Raw genomic sequence first — 17,971 nt, 5'->3', positions numbered from 1 at the left:
TTAAATGCATATTTTACCTAGCTGAAATCATGTTGAAATATAATTTTGTTTTCTGACTTTCTTCCATGTTAACATGATAACAAAAGCATTTCCCATCTTTTTAAATCCCTTTACAAATAGCATTTTGATGGCTGCATCGTGGTATGTCTAGAAGTAGTATCATTTTCTAACCCTTTCTCTATTATTGAACATTGGTGAAGAGCCATCAAATATTCTGTGTTCAGCTACCAATTACTGTTGGTTTTGTGAGTGTGTGTATTGTGTAAATTGTTAGTAGGAGGTTTGGGCTGAAGGCAAATATGCTTTATCTCAACCCCACCTCAATTTAGATAGGATTTAAATTGATCCCTGCTTGTTCCCTGACTCTAACAGTGACACCAGGTTACGAATTGGGGAAGAGGGAAGTGAAGCTGAGAAGTAGAGATTGAGAGGGGAAAAAAATGAAGAAGGGGAGAGGAAGGAGCTAGAGAGGGAGTGACCTAGAAAAGTGGGAAGAAGGAAAGAGGGTATAGAGTGGGATGAAATATTCTGCTGATTACATGCTTATGCCTGTCAAGATAGAATGTTAACCTTTCAGAATACCATGGGTTAACTAGCCATCCCCTCACCTTCTTTAAAGCCCAAATCAACATTTTTGTACCAACATGTGGATTTACGTGACATATTCCATCTTCTGATATGAGCAGTTGTAGCATTTCAGAAGCCAGCCTTGTTTCCAGGAGTCTGCATTATGTTAAAAAAAAAAAACAAACAAAAAACTCTAGAATTAGATTTCCTGCTGCCCTTTTACCTCCTCAACTGCTTGGTATTAGCACAGTTGTCTTCTTGATGGAAGTCCTGAGTTCTTGGCCTCCAACCACAGTCCTGCTCCCCTGGGGCTCACACAGCAGTGTTCTGAAATTCCTACTTACTAGCTCCTTCAATAAGACTGATGCTGAAAGGGCTTTGCTTTTGCTTTCAGCATTCATCACATTCCTTATAAATGAAACATGAATGTAATTCATATTTCTTCTAGGGAGAGAAGTTTAGAGGCTTCATTTATTCATTCATTCAACAAATATTTATAAGGTCCCTTCTGCACTTAAAACACCATGGCAGGCACTGTGAGGGTTACAGAGAAACATAAGCATAGTGACTTGGAGTCTAGTCTACCATCATGTCTGGTTAACTTTACCTCTTCAATATGTCCTACATCTATCCACTTCAGTCCATCCTAACCATAGTAGCCTTAATTCAAGCAACCATTATTCTCTGCCTGGATTACTATATTTTCAAATTTTGATCAGGTTATTTCTGTCCTTAAAAGCACTAATTGTCAGGCCAAATCTCTATATCCTTACTATGACCTATATAAGTCTGTAGAGGATCTCAACCCAGTAAACCCTCAGATAATGTCTCTTGACCCCCATAACTTAAGCCATCTTGAGTTTCTTTCATTTCCTCATGCATTGGTATATCTTGCTACTATGATTTTGTGTGTACTGTTTCTTTGCTTGCAAAATTATTCCCATCTTATTTTTCTAACTCTTCTCCTCTTTACCTCCCAATTAGTCTTCATTATTTAGGTCTTAAATTAGATATAACTTTAACCAGGAAATGTCCCCCATCTCTAGACCATAACTTATTCCTCTTCTTCGTGCTCCATGACACCTTGTACCCTTCATACCACTCATTGTGCTTGTTTATTACTTACTTACATGTGCCTCTAGTACACTAAAAATTCCATGCTGCAGGTATCACATCTTCCTTGTTTTCTGTTGTGTTCCCATCTTATGATACAGTGCCTGGTCCATTATATTTTTAAATGGGAAAATTTGTAATTGAATCATTGTATTATCATTCAGGAACCCTTGCATACACCAATAATGCTTCATATACCATACACGTTAATACACTCCATATTGGGTGAGACTACAAATGATTAAGTGGTAGATGTTTGAGGAGGTGTTATAAGTGTTGGAGATACAACATACCACAATTAAGAACTTAGATCATCAGAACTTGAATTTCTGTCCTTTTCTATTCCTTGCCCCTTCCCTAAACTACCTGCCCACTCTGCCACTTCAAAATTATATATTTAATGATCCACCATAGGTAAGTTGAGAAATAGTATTTCAGCTATTGTGAAAAATTTAGCGTTTGGAAATCTATGCCTTCCAGGAATGTCAACTCAGGAATTCCACAACCAGCCCTACACAGACGATTCCCAGATGAAAAGCTCCACCCCTGACTTTTGGTCTGTCACTGACTCTTACTTTTCAGCCCCCCTTGAAAGTTTTATCAAGATGTGGACGGGGCTGCGGTATACTGTACACCTGTGAGAGGGAATAGGGCAAGAAGTTGGGTGACTAGTGGACAAAATCTTGGAGTAAATCTGAACAATTACAACTTCTCTGGCATTTGCACTAGTATGCCAAGATATTGGTGATTTTAAATAAATTTTGCATAGTAAGTGAAATTTGAACAAATTATGTTTACCAATGTGATCACAGACTAAAGAGAGAGAAAGGAATAAGAGATGAGAGACCAATGCGATATATATTGATCTAAATGATTTCAGTAAAAGTTAATCTTTACTGAATTTGTGACACGTTTCCAGTTTTTGTTTTAATTTTTTTATTTTGTAGAGAGAGAAAGCTGGGGAGAGGGGCAGAGGGAGAGTGAGAAAGAATCCTAAGCAGGCTTCATGTTCAGTGCAGACCCCGTGTGGAGCTCGAGCCCATGACCCTGGGATCATGACCTGAGCCAAAATCTAGAGTCAGACATTCACCTGACTGAACCACCTAGGTGCCCCTGCCAGTGTTTGAACATACATTTTTAGTCCTCACAAAAATATAGTAGTATACTATTCCCTTGTATCGATGAGAAAATCAAAGCCTATAGAAATTTAATAACTTGTATAAGTCTACACATGTAGGATATGGAAAGGGTGAGGTGCAATGGACAGTGTGTGATTGCAGGATCTGAAACCTTTAGACCTTAATTGAATAGAGGGATTCAATTTAAACAAGTGGTAGAGGAAGTGGAAGAAAGGGAAGAATTGAAGATAGAGGTCCATGCAAACTGGCAGGTGCTAAGAATCAAAGTGAGCTAGTGAGATCTGGACAATGTAGATGAGAGATAATTGCATGTGGTCATCAAGTTCTATATTCTTAGAACATGTTCCCCCAGTTTCCAGATCCCTTGAAAACTCTCACAGTTCACTCCTGGGAAACATTGCCTGGCAAATGGACAGGAGGACTTTCCAATTTGGGAACTAGAAACCCACTGCTGACTTGTGTCACGTGTTCACAGGGAGCTTTGTAGCTTACCTTGAGGCACCAACAGCTCTTTTACTTTCCCTAATATATGAGAAAATGAAAATATGTAGAAAAATAAAATGGTGTCTCTAAAGCTGTGAAATCCTGTGGAAAAAGGATCTCACAGCAGAAATATTAGCAACTGTCATTGCTGCAACTAGAGTGAGAGTACCTTGAAAGTACAGTTTATAATTTCCTCAGTTCTGGTGCTTTCTTTAATCTATTGATGACACTGTAAATCTCTGCCACAGAGAAAACTACAGACGGGGCGGGGTGGGGGGGGGGCAACGTTCCTGGCCCCCATTGACCTCATAACATGAAAAGTGAATTCAACCCATGGTCAGTAAATCTCCCTGGCTAAAAGGATGAGCACCAAATGAATTTCTTGCTCGACAGCAGCAAACAGCAGAAACCTTTAATATGTGTGGGGCTATTTCTGAGTAATTCCTACCTTCTTTGACATGCCACTATTGGATGCTGGTGATCCATGTTGTCACCACACTGCATAAAGGCTGGCCTAGACTGGTTTTTAATTAAATCCCCCTAAAGGATGGTCAAATCGACCTGTCTTTGCTGAAAGAGTAGTTGTGATCCAGTGTCCTGAGAATACATACTACCCCATGGCCATCCCCAGAGTCTGTCTCATTGCATTTCTGATCAATGTCTTTCTCTCTCCCTGGCCTTTGAGCAAAAGCGTGACGAAAACAGAGAATGAAAACACAGTGCAGTTTCCATAGCAACATTTTTAGAAAGAAAGGAATGAAAGAGGGGAAAAAAGTGGAACTCTACTATGATGTTCGTTCTGAACACCAGTGAATGAGTTGTCTGTTCTAAGCAGTCAGTGCCAGGGTTTATTTATGCAAGAGCAGTAGAGAGGGTATCAGAATCCCTTCAATTCCAGACTTGTCCAGTAGGGGGTGGAAACAGGAATAGCATGATGCCTCGATGAAAGAAAACACAGTCACACATGCACTTTCTTGCTCTGATATTGGTCACGCTATTAAATAATATAGTCTATGAATATTCATTCTGGTATCCTGGTACCTTTACTAACTTTGGGGAAGATGGCATATAAAATGTCTGTTACCTGCTTCAAAGAACTTATTAGCATAAAGGACAAGCAAATATTGGATAAATTTTCCCAAGCAAAGCAATGTACAACATGCCAGTAAAATGCAAACTGAAAGCAAATACTTTGAATGCATGTAGATTGAAGAACTCAGCATTGAATGGTGTTCGTTTGGAAGCCTTCATGGAAAGGAAACATGGTCTTGTGAAAGGGGAGAAAAATGAGCTGACATTAAAACAACAGAGTTCTTTTTTTTTTTTTTCCTGGGTGGGGTGAAGCAGAATGAAAAACTCCCAAACTTGTAGGTGCAATAGGTAAAGTATGCCCAGGATGGTGGGGTTAACGTGGCTTTCCTACAATATATTGCCCAGGAAAGATTACAAAATGGTTTGGTATAAGTATTTAAGGAAGAACAGAAATTTACATTTAATTTGAAAGGCCAGAGGAAGTTCTCAGATGTTCTTGAGTCACTCAGGGTTCGTAAGTAGTAAGTCTTGGATTAAAATGATACGTAGTGGTATACAGAATAAATTACTTGGCTAGAGGATAGCCAGTATTAGAGACAGAAGAACCCAAAGTGAATTGTACATGCCTAGGCCTTTTGTATGGAAGGTGTTTCCAGTCATGCTAATAATGGCAAGATTGGAATTAATTGAATATTTCCTCTCGGGTAGACTTCACTTATGATAATAATGCTTGCTACCATTTAAGAGCTTATGACACACCAGATAAAGCAATCAATATATTTCATGTATTATTGAATTTATAATCTTCAAGATAACCTGCAGAGATTTTATTGTGATGCCCATTTTATAACTGGGAAACTGAAAATCTGAGAGGTTTAATGCCCACCTGAGGCTGGCATTTGAACCAGACTCCAACGCTCATGGCCTATCCATTGGAGCACATTGTGATGTGTGCAATAGGTTGGGAGAGGTGAAACTTAGAGACTGTCGTGGATTGGCATTAAATGGGAAAAGGATGAAGTGGAAAACCCCAAAGAAAGAGGACGATGTCAGTGTCATCAGGAGTGATGGAGATATTTGGAAGACAGGACTTTAGTATGTCGTTTTCAGTTTGGGGAGAAGCTGTCCTTGTAGTTTGCATTGATTACATTTTAATTGATAGCAGCAGGGGTAGCTCTGTGCACCTTTTGATAAGCATTCTACAGTTTGAAAATTTTTCAGATATTGTATGGGGATGGGAGCACCCGAGCTAATGCAACTTTCTGGACATGCTAATGTATGCCCTAGGAGGTAAAAGAAGGTCAGCCTGAAAAGAACCACCAGCAGCTGTAGTTAGAATTGTTCTTTCTACCAGCCTTCAGCAAAACGTCCTTTTAACTTTCTTTAGCCCTCATCTTGTGAAGTTGAAGCCTTTTGGTTTAAGTTTTAATAGAACTTGAGCTAAGTGTTCAATCCTAAAATCTTAATATACGTGTCTAAAATTCATCCAAGTCCTTACATAAAGGCATATGAAGAAAGAATGCATTTCATGTTCCTTTGCATATTTTTCTCATTTTTTTTCCAGAACGATAACCCTAGGGTCTAATAGCATGACTTCTGCTTCTCTACTAATTTGCATGGTGAATACTTGATAGTATAAAATATCCATTGATAGGCCAGAAAAGAAAAAAAAAAAAAGATAGTGGCTGTTTCATGTCAACAACAGGGGAATGTGGGTTTGGGTTTAGTTTAGTTCTGAACAGTGATAAGAGGGATTAACACTAAGATGCCACAGTGCTGATGCTAGCAGCCTCTCTGTCCCTTGAGGCAAAGTGGAAGTTTATTAGCACGGTGTTGAAAATGGGGATTCTAGAGGCAGGGACCTAAATTCAAGTCCTGGCTTAACTACTATCTAGTTATGGGACTTGGGCAGCAACTTTATATACCTCAGCTTCTGCTTCCTCATCTGAAAAGTGGAAATACTATCTGTATCACTTAATTATGGTAAATAATATTGCATATGAAAAGCATTTAAAACAAAGCCTGGCTCTTTATATGGCTGGAGACTGCTACTAAGAGCAAAGATGGATAGAAGAACAGTGAACCTAATATAGCAGGAGAGGAAAAAGTGTTCCACAAAATTTTAAAGCCACAGTGATGTCTTAAAAATGGAGATACGAGATGGAGCTAGAGCAAAGCCAGAAAATGGATTTTCTGAGGTACACAGAACTGCACAGTACCTACATCTGGTAGGTCATGAGTGCAGTGGGGAGCTGCAGACTGTAGCAGGCAGAGAATGTATTTATGTGTGTGAATGTGTTTGTGGGTGCACACACACATACATATTCTTTCCCTCAACACTAACACAAATTTGCAGAGATAGATTTATCCTCTTTCCTCCTTGCTCAGTCTTGAGTATATGTGAAAAACAAAATATCAGAGGGAGGCAGAGAAGGCTTTAACACCTTCACATTCACATACACAGAACAAGATTTCCCAATCAAAACCAAAACTGACAACAGCAACTATTGTTAGAATAATGTCCCATTTACTTATAAGGGATAATGTCATCCTAACAGGGATCCACTTCATCGTTTGCTATGACAGTTACTCTGGCAGTTTTACAGAATATAACTTTGACAAGTAATTTCTCTAATTACTCTGGTTGTTTTTGTGAAACCACACCCAGGTTAGACTTGTTTAAATACTACAGTGTCTGTACAGAATGGAAAATGCCCTTTTGTTTAGCATCAAAGATCTGGAAGGTCTCCTATTTTGGAGGTAAGCAGTGGGTCACTCTAGACCCTTCAGTCATTTCAAAACCCAGTTGTCAATGACTTTGGGCAATGCAAGTACCTAAAATTTTGTTCAGCTTACAATCCATAATTGTTTCTCTCTTACGTATTTTTATTCCTACATCTTTTTTTTTTTTTTAGAAAAAAATTTTAATGTTTTTGAGAGAGAGAGAGCGAGAGCGAGAGCAAGAGCACATGAGCAGGGTAAGGCAGATAGAGAGGGAAACACAGAATCCAAGACAGGCTCCAGGTTCTGTTGTTGTCAGCACAGAGCCCAATGCGGGGCTTGAACTCACAAACCAGGATATCATGACCTGAGTCAGATGCTCAACTGACTGAGCCACCCAGGAACCCCCATATGTCTGTTTTTAAAATGTTTGTTTGTTTGTTTGTTTGTTTTGAGTAGAGGGGAAGGGGCAGAGATAAAGGGAGAGAGAGAATCTCAAGTGTTCATCAACTTGGTGCTTGAACCCATGAACCCTCAGATCATGACCTGAGCCAAAATCAAGAGCTGGAGATTTAACCAACTGAGACTTTCAGGTGCCTCTCCTTCTACATCTTTAAACTTGGAATTAGAGTATCACTATGGTATATCATACTTTATTTTTTCAAGCTAATAACTTTGTATCAAGTTTCAATCCATCCTTCATGTGGGCTAAACGGTTGATAAGCTATACAATATGCTCCCTTCAATAGCTTCTAAACAAATAATTGAATGCTAATATTGCTTTTTTTATTAAAAGTTCTTAAGTGTTAAATCAGTTGCAGATTAATTGAAACTTTTCGCCATTTTCCCTTTTCTCTCCATAAATTAGCTTTTACTTTCATTTTCTCTCATGGACCTTTCCCTCCTTCTCTTCAGGCATTCTCAGAGGGCATCTACAGTTCTTTGGCTCTGTAGTTTTGAAGTGTGCAATTTGGAAGGAATGTGGGTCTGGAGGGAATTAAATTAACTAGAAGCACTCTGATTTTTTATTAAATTGCCTCTTTCAAAGATATTATAGAACATTCCAGGTATTCATTTTTAAATTTTCTTCAAAAAAGGGAAAAGGCATTAAAGTTCAGACAATTTTGGTTCCTTTTTTCCTTTACTTTTAAGGTTCGTACTCAAAATACCTTTATCACGTTTTTATTAGAAAGCCCAAAACATTAAGAAAATCTATTTATTGAATTTTATTTGGCAAAAATAAGAGACAGAAAATGAAGGATGCAAAACAGCCGGAAAATGAAGAGAATATAAGAAACAGAACAGTAAGGCATGGAGGAGCTATATCCTGAAGCAAAGGGTGAAAATCTCAAATGATAGATACTGTAGTGGTCAGAAACTAGTAGAATAATGTGCCGAAAGAACAAAGAACATAGGCCTGCAGAGGAAATCAAGTATCAGACTGTAAGAGTTTTGTGAAGTTTGGGTAGAAAATTCCATAAGGGGCTATAATGGATAATGAGGAGATCACCAGTCAGCTTATATCCCCCCTTTGGACTGCTACAAAGTAAATGTGTGATTGTGAGAAATGAATGAGAACTGTCCTTTTGAAATAATCAACATGACCCAGGCCTTGGCTGGACTAATGTATCCTGTCCTGGGATTCTTTATTGGAGGCTATGCTTCAAAAACACCTCAAGAGAAATGGAAAAAAAAACAATTAGTTGAAGACTGGCCATTGAACATCTGTACATTTGACTGTGTAAAAACTTATCATGTGGATAACTAGTTTAAGTTTTCAATTATTCTCATCGCTTTTAGTTTGCTTGCTTCATGTAGGCACCCAAAGAAGGTATGGTATATTCAGAGAATTAAAATGATGGTTCCAATTTAGGAAATGGCAGATTGTTTCTGCTGAGACAAAACTAATCCTGCCATTCTTTTCTTAAAATACTTCAGTGCATTCCAGTTGCCTTAGTATGAAACCTAAGGATCACTTGAAAAGTCCCTCTTTTGGGGCCTGACTTCCTGGTGGGCTAATTATTTTCATTATTTTTTCATACCCCTTTTTTCTCCAATCATTCCTGAACAGTTTAAATTTTCTTAATAAACATAATATATTCTACCATGATTTGAGGCCATTCGGCATGTTGTTCCATCTTCTAGAAAACTCTAACTATGATCTCTGGTCGCTTGTACTTTTAATTCAAGATTTTTCTCAGACATTAGGGCATCCAGACAACCTTTCCATGTCTGACTTAAAGGCCCTTCTGTGGTGTTAGTACTTCTCCCCCCCCCCCCCCATAGTTTGAATGTCTTTGTCCATTTTTCCCAGTAGACTGTAAGTAACTTTAAGGAGATGCCATATGATGTGATCAATTTTTGGTCCTTATTGCCTAGCAAAGTGTCTGCCACCTAAATCTACTAATTATTCATTGGTTGAGTGCACTGCCAAAGGAATTAGGTTCATTTTATTAGAAAGGAAGGCTGAAGAGATAACACTCAAGAGGAAAAGAGAGAATTCACGAGTTACGTATCTAATCAATTGGTGATACATAGACCGTTTTACTATTGTGTGAAATGAAAAAGTCAAAGCTTTCCTAAAAAGGGTAAACTACCCTACAACACTTCTAATTATACCTCTATTTTATGATTTCAAGTTGTCTTGTATAGTTTTATCTTTCTCCTCATTATAAGCTGGTGTGTGTTTGTGCGTGTGTGTGTGTGTGTGTGTGTGTGTGTGTGTGTGTGGGAGGGAGGGAGAGAGAGAGAGAGAGAGATTTTTCTCTGTTAGAGATTTGTACTACTACTTCCTCTTTTTTTAAAAAAATATCTCTCAAAGGGCCTGACAGTATCATGTACATAGTAGGCATTTTATAAGTTTATGTTTAATGAATGAATTTTTGGATGAAATAATCATGGAAGATAGGCTTTGTGAAACTGTTAAAATTAAATAGCAAATGATGTCAAATCTATAATCTGTTCTTTCTACACACTGGTCATAATATTTCTTTAACATATAAAAGAAACTGACATCATAAAGAATGAGGCTATATCCCATACTTTTTAAATTTGTCAGTGGAATTAAATATTCTTCAACAGAAGTTCATAGCTGTAGAGTAGACCATATCCAGTGGATGGTATCCATACCAATGAATTGAAATTTATAAATATGAATGTTTGATCTCAAGCAGAGAGAAGTTAACTCATTACGTTTGACTTTCAATCCCAGGTTTTAGGGGTATTACTTCTTTAAATGTAGAGATAGGGTTTAATTATAGAACCCAGGATGCAATTATCCTGGAAATCCGTACATAACTGAATAAAGTAGTAATTTGCAAACTTTAATATTTGAACCAGAACCATGGACATCGCCTGAGAACTCCTTAGAAATGCACCTTATCAGGCCACTCTAGACTTAACAAGTCAGAAACTCTTGTAGTTGGGCCCACCAATCTGTGTTTTAATAAGCCCACCAGATGGTTCTGATGAACAGTAAATTTTGAAACTCATTGGAATAAACTTTTCACAGCACCAACTAGGAAGTTTAGATGTGACTGTGGAAGCACTTGAGGAGCTTAGGATTTTCTAGCCTTGAGCATCCCCTAACTGCCAGTTATTTTCATGCTCCCTTTAAGTGCTACCCCTGGTATAGTTCACATCGTCATGCCATAGAAAACACCAAGAACTGTTCATCATGTGTGGCAAAAGGCCAAAACCTACCTGACTCTCTGTTGACTTAGCAAGTTTTAGAATAACTAAGAATAAGAGTTTTCATCAAATTGAGGATGCTAAAAAATGTATTCACTCTTCCTTTATGCTATATGACGATATATGCAATGATAAAACAACTTGATAGTTGGCAAACTTACGTGTTCGGTCACAAAATCAATTAGACAGTGGGATGAATTCTTCAGTGCCTTTGAGACACAGCAAATACCTTTTTTTAAAATTTTATTTTAATGTCAAGTGTCAATGCAGTTGTGTTCCTTTACCATATTATTTTCATCTTTATGCTGTTTTGTTAAAGTGTTTTCTTCTTGTCTTCATCTCTTTTCTGATAGTCTCCTGCTTGGTAAGGGAGGTTTATAGAGTATTAAAGGTTTTTTGGGAAATTCTACCAAAGTGAGATGTCCACCCACATCTTTTGAATACTCTCAAAAAGTTGACTGCTTGTCCTTAGATTATGATATCAATATTAGCTCTGCAGTCTTGTAACATTACTTGCTGTTCGACTCCTCTATTTGGAGGGATGAATGACAAAAGTTATTAATGAAACAAGCATACTGTTTGTGGAGAATTTTATTTTGGTGCATGATTTTGGTGGCTAATTTCTTTTTATCTTAATGTCTGTGGAGGAATATGGATTTTTAAAAAAATATGGAACATAATTTCAACTCTTCAGATCAAAGGCTAAAGCAAAAATATTTAAATACTTGTGATATTCTTATACACATCACACATGATAGAAAATGAAAAGTTATAGCTCCATTTTCTTGTATCTCTAGGAAGCCATAAAAGTGCACATGTGACTCAGGTCATCTCATAAAGAAAAAATAATATGCAACATATAAAATATGGAGATATTTAATAGGATTATAAAATCTGGACTACCTACTTATTTTGTAGTAGCAAATTTATTCATTATCGTCGCTATTTATAATAGTAATATCATTATGAATCTGTGCATATATTAAGAAAAGACCACTATTTGCCTTATCCACAAAAGGAAATTTTCCCTCTGGGATTTAATTGTGGCTTTTGGAAGAGAGAAGTAAAATCATTATGAAATGCAGAGATAGTCATACCTTTCTGCTCATGGGTCGAACAATCATTAATATTTATGTGAGGATTTTATTTTGAGGGAGAGAGGAGGGGGTTAAATAGAAGATTCTCTGATGAGTACAAGGTGTGAAAACAGGTATGCAATACAGTGCTCTGACACATAGATCACTAGTCACTTGGTGAAGAGGAAATGTTCTCCCTTGAGCAAGATAATATAATACGTCCTCTTTTTTCTTTGTTCATAAATGAGGAATAAACAGAAGGCTGCCTCTTCATGAAACTCAGGAGGTCCCTGGTACACTATATGATGAGAGATATGGAGAATCAGGATAATAGTGGCAAAAAAGCAGGTTTCTTCTTGCTCCATTATTTGTGACTATGTGTATTCATTGGCACAGAGTGCACCTTACCTTAATCTTGATGAGTGTGGCATTCTCTTCTGCTTGGTTTCTCTCAGCTGAGCACAAGCTATTGAGGACACCACAGCAGCCAATCCCTTTTGAAGTGAACCACTTTAAGCCCTTTGGTCTCTTTTGCTGGTGCACATATCCATATGACATTGTGAGGATTTCATACTTTTAAAAGTGATTTTGTTAGCTGTTGTGAACTAGTGATGAACTGGGTCAGACGAAGGCATAGACCTGAATTTCTACAGTGATCACAATCTGCATCAAATTTCAGTTTGTGTATGTGCGCTTAATAATTAAAGACTTTCCTTGTGTCACTTAAGAGATCTCATGAATGAATTTGATGAATTGTCAGGACTGGGCCAAGAGATAAGAAAAAGTCCAGGACAGAGCTGTCTTTCATGAGTCAGGCACTGAGGTCCTGACATAGCACCATAGATACTTCTCTGAGTCAGTACTGAACCATTGCCCTGTTCCAGTAATAACATGGGGATAAAATAAAACATCCTCCAAGGAGGCATTTAGTGGTGAGCTAAGGCTGAGAGCCTTCAAGGACATTTATCTCCATAGTAGCAATGTTTGACTCTTTGCGGTTTCCACAAATCTTCGTAAAAGGCATTGATCGCAACTGTCAGTATGATTAGAGGAAGCACTGATGCATAGCATGTATGATTAAAAACAAACAAACAAACAATTCATGCACTTAACACATGTCATGAGAAGGACATTACTCTCCTGGGGAAAAGATAAATTTTTACGTTTTTAAGAGATGCTTTTTATTTTTGATGTTTTTCTCCTTAAATGGCTTTTACTTAAGATATAATCCAGTCTGAGAACAAAGAAGTCCTACTTGCTCTGTGATCTTAACCAATTCATCTGACTTCTCTGGTTCTTATTATCCATAGCTTCAAAAGGAAATTGTTATTTCTCTACTGTATTCTCCACCTCCAAAATTTATGGAATTCTATAATCGTCATTGTTCCACATAAACATTTCAATAAACATTTCAGGATTTGCCCTATAGATTCAAGTGTTAGAGTGATCATTAAACATTTAGTCCCTTCCCCCATGGCTTGTAACCTATTAAGTTGTGAGGAAAGGGATGTAGAATACAAAATTGTGTAAGACCTAGTCTTTGACCTCTGGGAATATTTAACGTACTATGTAATGCAAGGAAGAAAGTGTTAAATTTCATAAGGAGTTTTCAAAAGCTATTATCATACACACCAGAGTTTCTCGATCTTTCACTGTTGACATCTGAAACAGATAATTCTTTATTGTGGGTGGCTTCTTGTGCATTTTGGTACTCTTGGCAACATCCATATCCCAGTAGATGCCAGTAGCATCCTCATAATTGTGACAACCCAAAATGTCTCTAAAGATTGCTAAGTATTACCTGAGGATCAGACTTGCTCTGGTTGATAACCATTGCACTAGTGAAGAGCAGTCACATCTGGGGAATTTTCAGAAAAGACCCATTTAGGGAGGGTTGATGTGACCTGGGTCTCAAATTACAAGGGTCTCAAATTAGGGGCTCCTGGGTGGCTCAGGCGGTTAAGCATCCAACTTCGACTGGGGTCGATTCTCGCGGTTTGTGAGTTCGAGCCCAGCATCAGGCTCTGTGCTGACGGCTCGGAGCCTGGAGCCTGCTTCACAATCTGTCTCCTCCCCTCTCTGTCCCTCCCCTGCTCATGCTCTGTCTCTCTCTGTCTCTCAATAATAAATAAATGTTAAAAAAAAACCTTAAAAACAAACAAACAAGGGTCTCAAATTATAAGGCTGCAGAGATAGGTTGCAGTCATTTTTGCAGGATCTTGATACTCTTGCCCTTGGGGAATACTCCAAGTTTTGAGATAAAGAATGAGGCTGGGGGTTATTTTAAATGAGGACGGTGGTTCAGCATTGTTATTGGGGTAGGACAAAACTGGATTCAAGCTCTGGATGCAAAACTTTAGTAGTCGTGTGACCTTGGTCAGGTAATCTAATAGTTCCTGTTCATGATGAGTATTAAATATAATAAGGTCTTTAGCACTGGGTCTGGCATACGAGGCATGTACCGTGATTATCATGGTAACTCATGCATTAACCACAGGGTCTTGACACTCTACAGTCTGATTGTGAGTTAGGAATTTTGTTGTAAGTATCTTGTTATTCATAATGAAATACTAACATGGAAATGGTTAAATTTTATACTCGTTACATTCAATAATATTTTGGATAAGGATGCTCTAACTCATTGAAATGCTTTCTTGAGTATTGGGCAAAAAGTGACTTAAAGCCAGCATATGAAAAGGGAGCTTAACCCTGCACATGTTTATGGAGAGGTATCAACAACAAATGTCAAACTTAATGTACATTGAAGTTGGGGAGCGTTAAACAAGTTCCGGGGCTGAGATTTACAACTGCACTTGCCTAGCTGACCAAGGTTAAGAGTTTTCAGTGCCATTGTGATGTTGGGATATGTCAGTCAACCCTCACCACGTGGTCTTCATGATGCTGGACATGGAGACTTGGAACATTCAAGTGTCTGGCTCTGGGCCTTTGCTTGGGCCCTAGCCACTGAGGAAGGGTAAGACTTGGAATCATCGACATAAAATATGGATATAAACTGAATGAGATCTAGCTGTTAATATTTTTCAATAAACTTGAGTTAGCTGTTTAAATCATTTTGTGAGCACTGTTTCGATTCAAGTAATTGTAGAGATTAAAATCCACAGTCTCCAGTTTTGAAATTTCTACTTCTTCAACTTCAGTTTATTCATGTCTTGAAATAAATGGTCATGTTAGAGCTAAATTAAGGGAAATTTTTATCATGCTTAAAACTGACAGCAGTCGGTTCCCCAAAGCCAGCATCTCTTCCAAGCACTGACTGTTTTATTCCAGTGGGGAAATATTTTGCTACTTGACCTGTTAAATTTGAGCCTTTGTGCAAGACTCACTACTTGATGTCACTACTGCTTTCAAGTCGGATATTGTACTGGTCCCAAACCCTGCAACACACACAGGTGACTATTGCTAACAGGTGGTAGCTTCAGCAGTGGCTATTTAAACACACCTGGGAGAGGCTTACCTGAAGAGAAAGGTGAGAAAAGTCACAGTAGGAGATTAATTGCATATGTTCCATGTGACATAGCATCCCATGGGATTTAGAAATGTATTTGTGGTTTTATAAAGCATACTGTAAATATCAGATTGGCTTTGGCCGTGACCTTGCCAAACATGGGGCTAATGTCATTTGTCATATTCAGACGTTGCCTTTTCTAAAACATCCTTTTTCAGGCTGCTACCAAGGTATGATGTGTTTGGCTCTGAGGAAATTGTTGTCCTTAAGATAGGTGGATAGACAGCAGGAAGAGGGAGATTAGGTGGGAGCAAAAACATGTCACTTGAGGGAATGGAGAAGTGTTGTCCTTACTAATTTGATTAATGAAAGTTGCTAGATTTTCTTATGTCTTCCAAGACTCTCATCTGTTGACCTAAGTTTAACAGAAAAATCTGTGAGAGAAGAGAACCTCAGAACTTGCCAGAGAGGTGGTAGTTACCTCCAGTGCTTAACTGTGGTGAAATACTTTGGATTTCTCATTGAAAGAAGAGTGAAGTGAAAGGCTGGGGGTATAGAGTGAGAATGAGTAACAGGACCATTTCACTGTTGTCCAGTTATTAGCATACTAGAGAGTCTCTCAGCTGTCTGCCATTTGGCTTCAGATCTGATCCAAGAGTCTGTGTTTGAGTTAAATCTCTACGTTATGTCTGTCCCCTAAGTGATCTGTTCCTAAACCCAATGCCCCTTGCTACAAAGCCTAAATCGTTGGTTTGTCTTACTGAATTTCTAGCTCTGTTAGAGCTCTTCTCAGACCGAATGGCATCAGAACATATTTTTGCTTATAGCAGACAGATGTTCAGAGCACGAACATCTCTGTTAAACAAGCCCCACCCAAAAGAGGGACTATAATGCATTTCCATCCATCTGGCCGCTGCAGTGACCAGCAGTGACTGTGGTCCATTAAATAATTATTTTTATTTTGAATAATACTCCTTCCACCTGCGACCCTGGAGGTTTAATTCCATTAATGCCTTTGCCCGTTTCTCTTTTTGTACTTTAACACAATGTGCAGCATCTCATGACTGGTGGTTTAAATCCTTTGTTGCAGTAGGGAAGGTGTGATGTTACAAAAACACTTCCAAGGGAAATGAGGCTTACTCTCCTGTGCTTGAGTAATTGCAATAATGTGCATCCTGCGCTGAAGCTGAGTATGAGGATCTGGTGTGCGGGACTAAATTATGACATCACTGTAGGAAGCTGACTCCTCAGATCTAGAAAGTAAAGATAGTAAAGGTAGGTGACAGTGTTACTTGTGGTATTCTTTCTGTTCCCTGCTCTCTCCCCTTCTCTGTTTTACATACCTTTCTCCCCAGCTCTGTGTTTCCTTCTGTATTTCTTTGTTTCTGGCATCAGCTTCTTCTTTTCTGTTTTTTGATTTCGAGTTTACTTCCAAATTTTGAATGCTTCTCAATCACATTGTGGGAAAAATTATTTTTCTGTGGTCGTTTGTTAAAAATAAGTTATCCATTCCATTAATTTACCCACTCACTTATTCATTCTCAACCATTCTCTCTTGAACATTTACTGAATATCAGATACTGAGCCAGGATGAGAAGGAACAGCCCTTAAGTCACTTACAAATAATTACAAGGCCATGTGGTATTATGAAGGGAATATTTGCCAAGTTCTAAGAGAATCCAGTAGAAGGAATTACTAACAGGTGGGGAGGGGAGATATTCGAGAAAGTACCATAGAGTAGTGATGTTTGAGATAAAACTTGATGGCTTATTAGGTGGGTATAACCACTACAGTCAGAAACATGTACAAAGGCCTAGAAGCATAACAAGGCGTTGCACCATGGCATTGAGTGAAGAAAGTAATTTAATTTGTTCTGACTTGAACAGAAGATGAGAATGGACTGATTAGAGATGGGCTTAGATAGGCAGTTTGGCTGGGGCTTTCTACTAACTTTCTTTTAGAAAATTAGCATCAGTAGAAATGTGTCATTTGGATTCAAAGGAAGATAATCAAGGCATGGAGATTTATATGGAGGCGATTGCAATAATCTAGGCATAAATATAAAATTATAGTCTGTGGAAATAAATGGAGGTAGGTAATAATATGAAAGCATGTGGACATTTGCCTTGTGTTAGAAGGTTAGGAGATATTTTTTGGATGAGAACATACTAAGCTGGGATGTGAAGGGTGGTAGGCTGAGATTAAGAAGAAGAAAGGAAGTTTTCTAGGTAAAATAGAACAGAGATGAGCACTAGTTATCTAGATAGATAGGACGACAGAGTGAGAACACAGTTCAATTAGTCTTAGAGGAATATAACCTGAGAGGTAGGAGAGATGAGGCTAAAAACGTAGGTGGTACCTGATCACAGTAGATCTCATGTTCCATGACCAGAAGCTTGAGCTTGCCTTGTAAGTGATGGGAGACACTGAAAGATGTCAGTCAAGGAGGTGACACAGAAAGATCTGCATTTTAAGGATCTTACTCTTCCTGGATGCCTGGATTGCACAGTCAGTTAAGGATCTGACTCTTGATTTCTGCTCAGGTTATGATCTTAGGGTTTGTGAGATGGAGCCTCACATTGGGCTATATGCTGACAGCTTGGAGACTGCTTGGGATTCTCTCTCTCCCTCTCTGTGCTCCTCACTCTTGCTCTGTCTGGCTCTCACTCTCACTCTTGTGCTCT

At 38.4% G+C, this 17,971-nt stretch overlaps 1 long non-coding RNA gene across 1 annotated transcript; it reads right to left on the bottom strand.

The window, feature by feature from the left end:
• Nucleotides 1-16,264: 16,264 nt before the first annotated feature.
• On the bottom strand, nt 16,265-17,727 carry LOC122198531. Its single transcript, XR_006193035.1, has 3 exons — nt 17,647-17,727; nt 16,631-16,765; nt 16,265-16,540 (listed from the first exon to the last, which is right to left on the bottom strand). It is a non-coding gene; the product is annotated as an uncharacterized LOC122198531 (long non-coding RNA).
• Between the last annotated feature and the right edge of the window lie 244 nt (nt 17,728-17,971).

Source organism: Panthera leo, chromosome C2 (assembly GCF_018350215.1).
Source record: "Panthera leo isolate Ple1 chromosome C2, P.leo_Ple1_pat1.1, whole genome shotgun sequence".
Taxonomy (NCBI): domain Eukaryota; kingdom Metazoa; phylum Chordata; class Mammalia; order Carnivora; family Felidae; genus Panthera; species Panthera leo.
The sequence above is the reverse complement of the archived record's forward strand: the minus strand, read 5'-3'. Positions and strand labels throughout refer to the sequence as shown.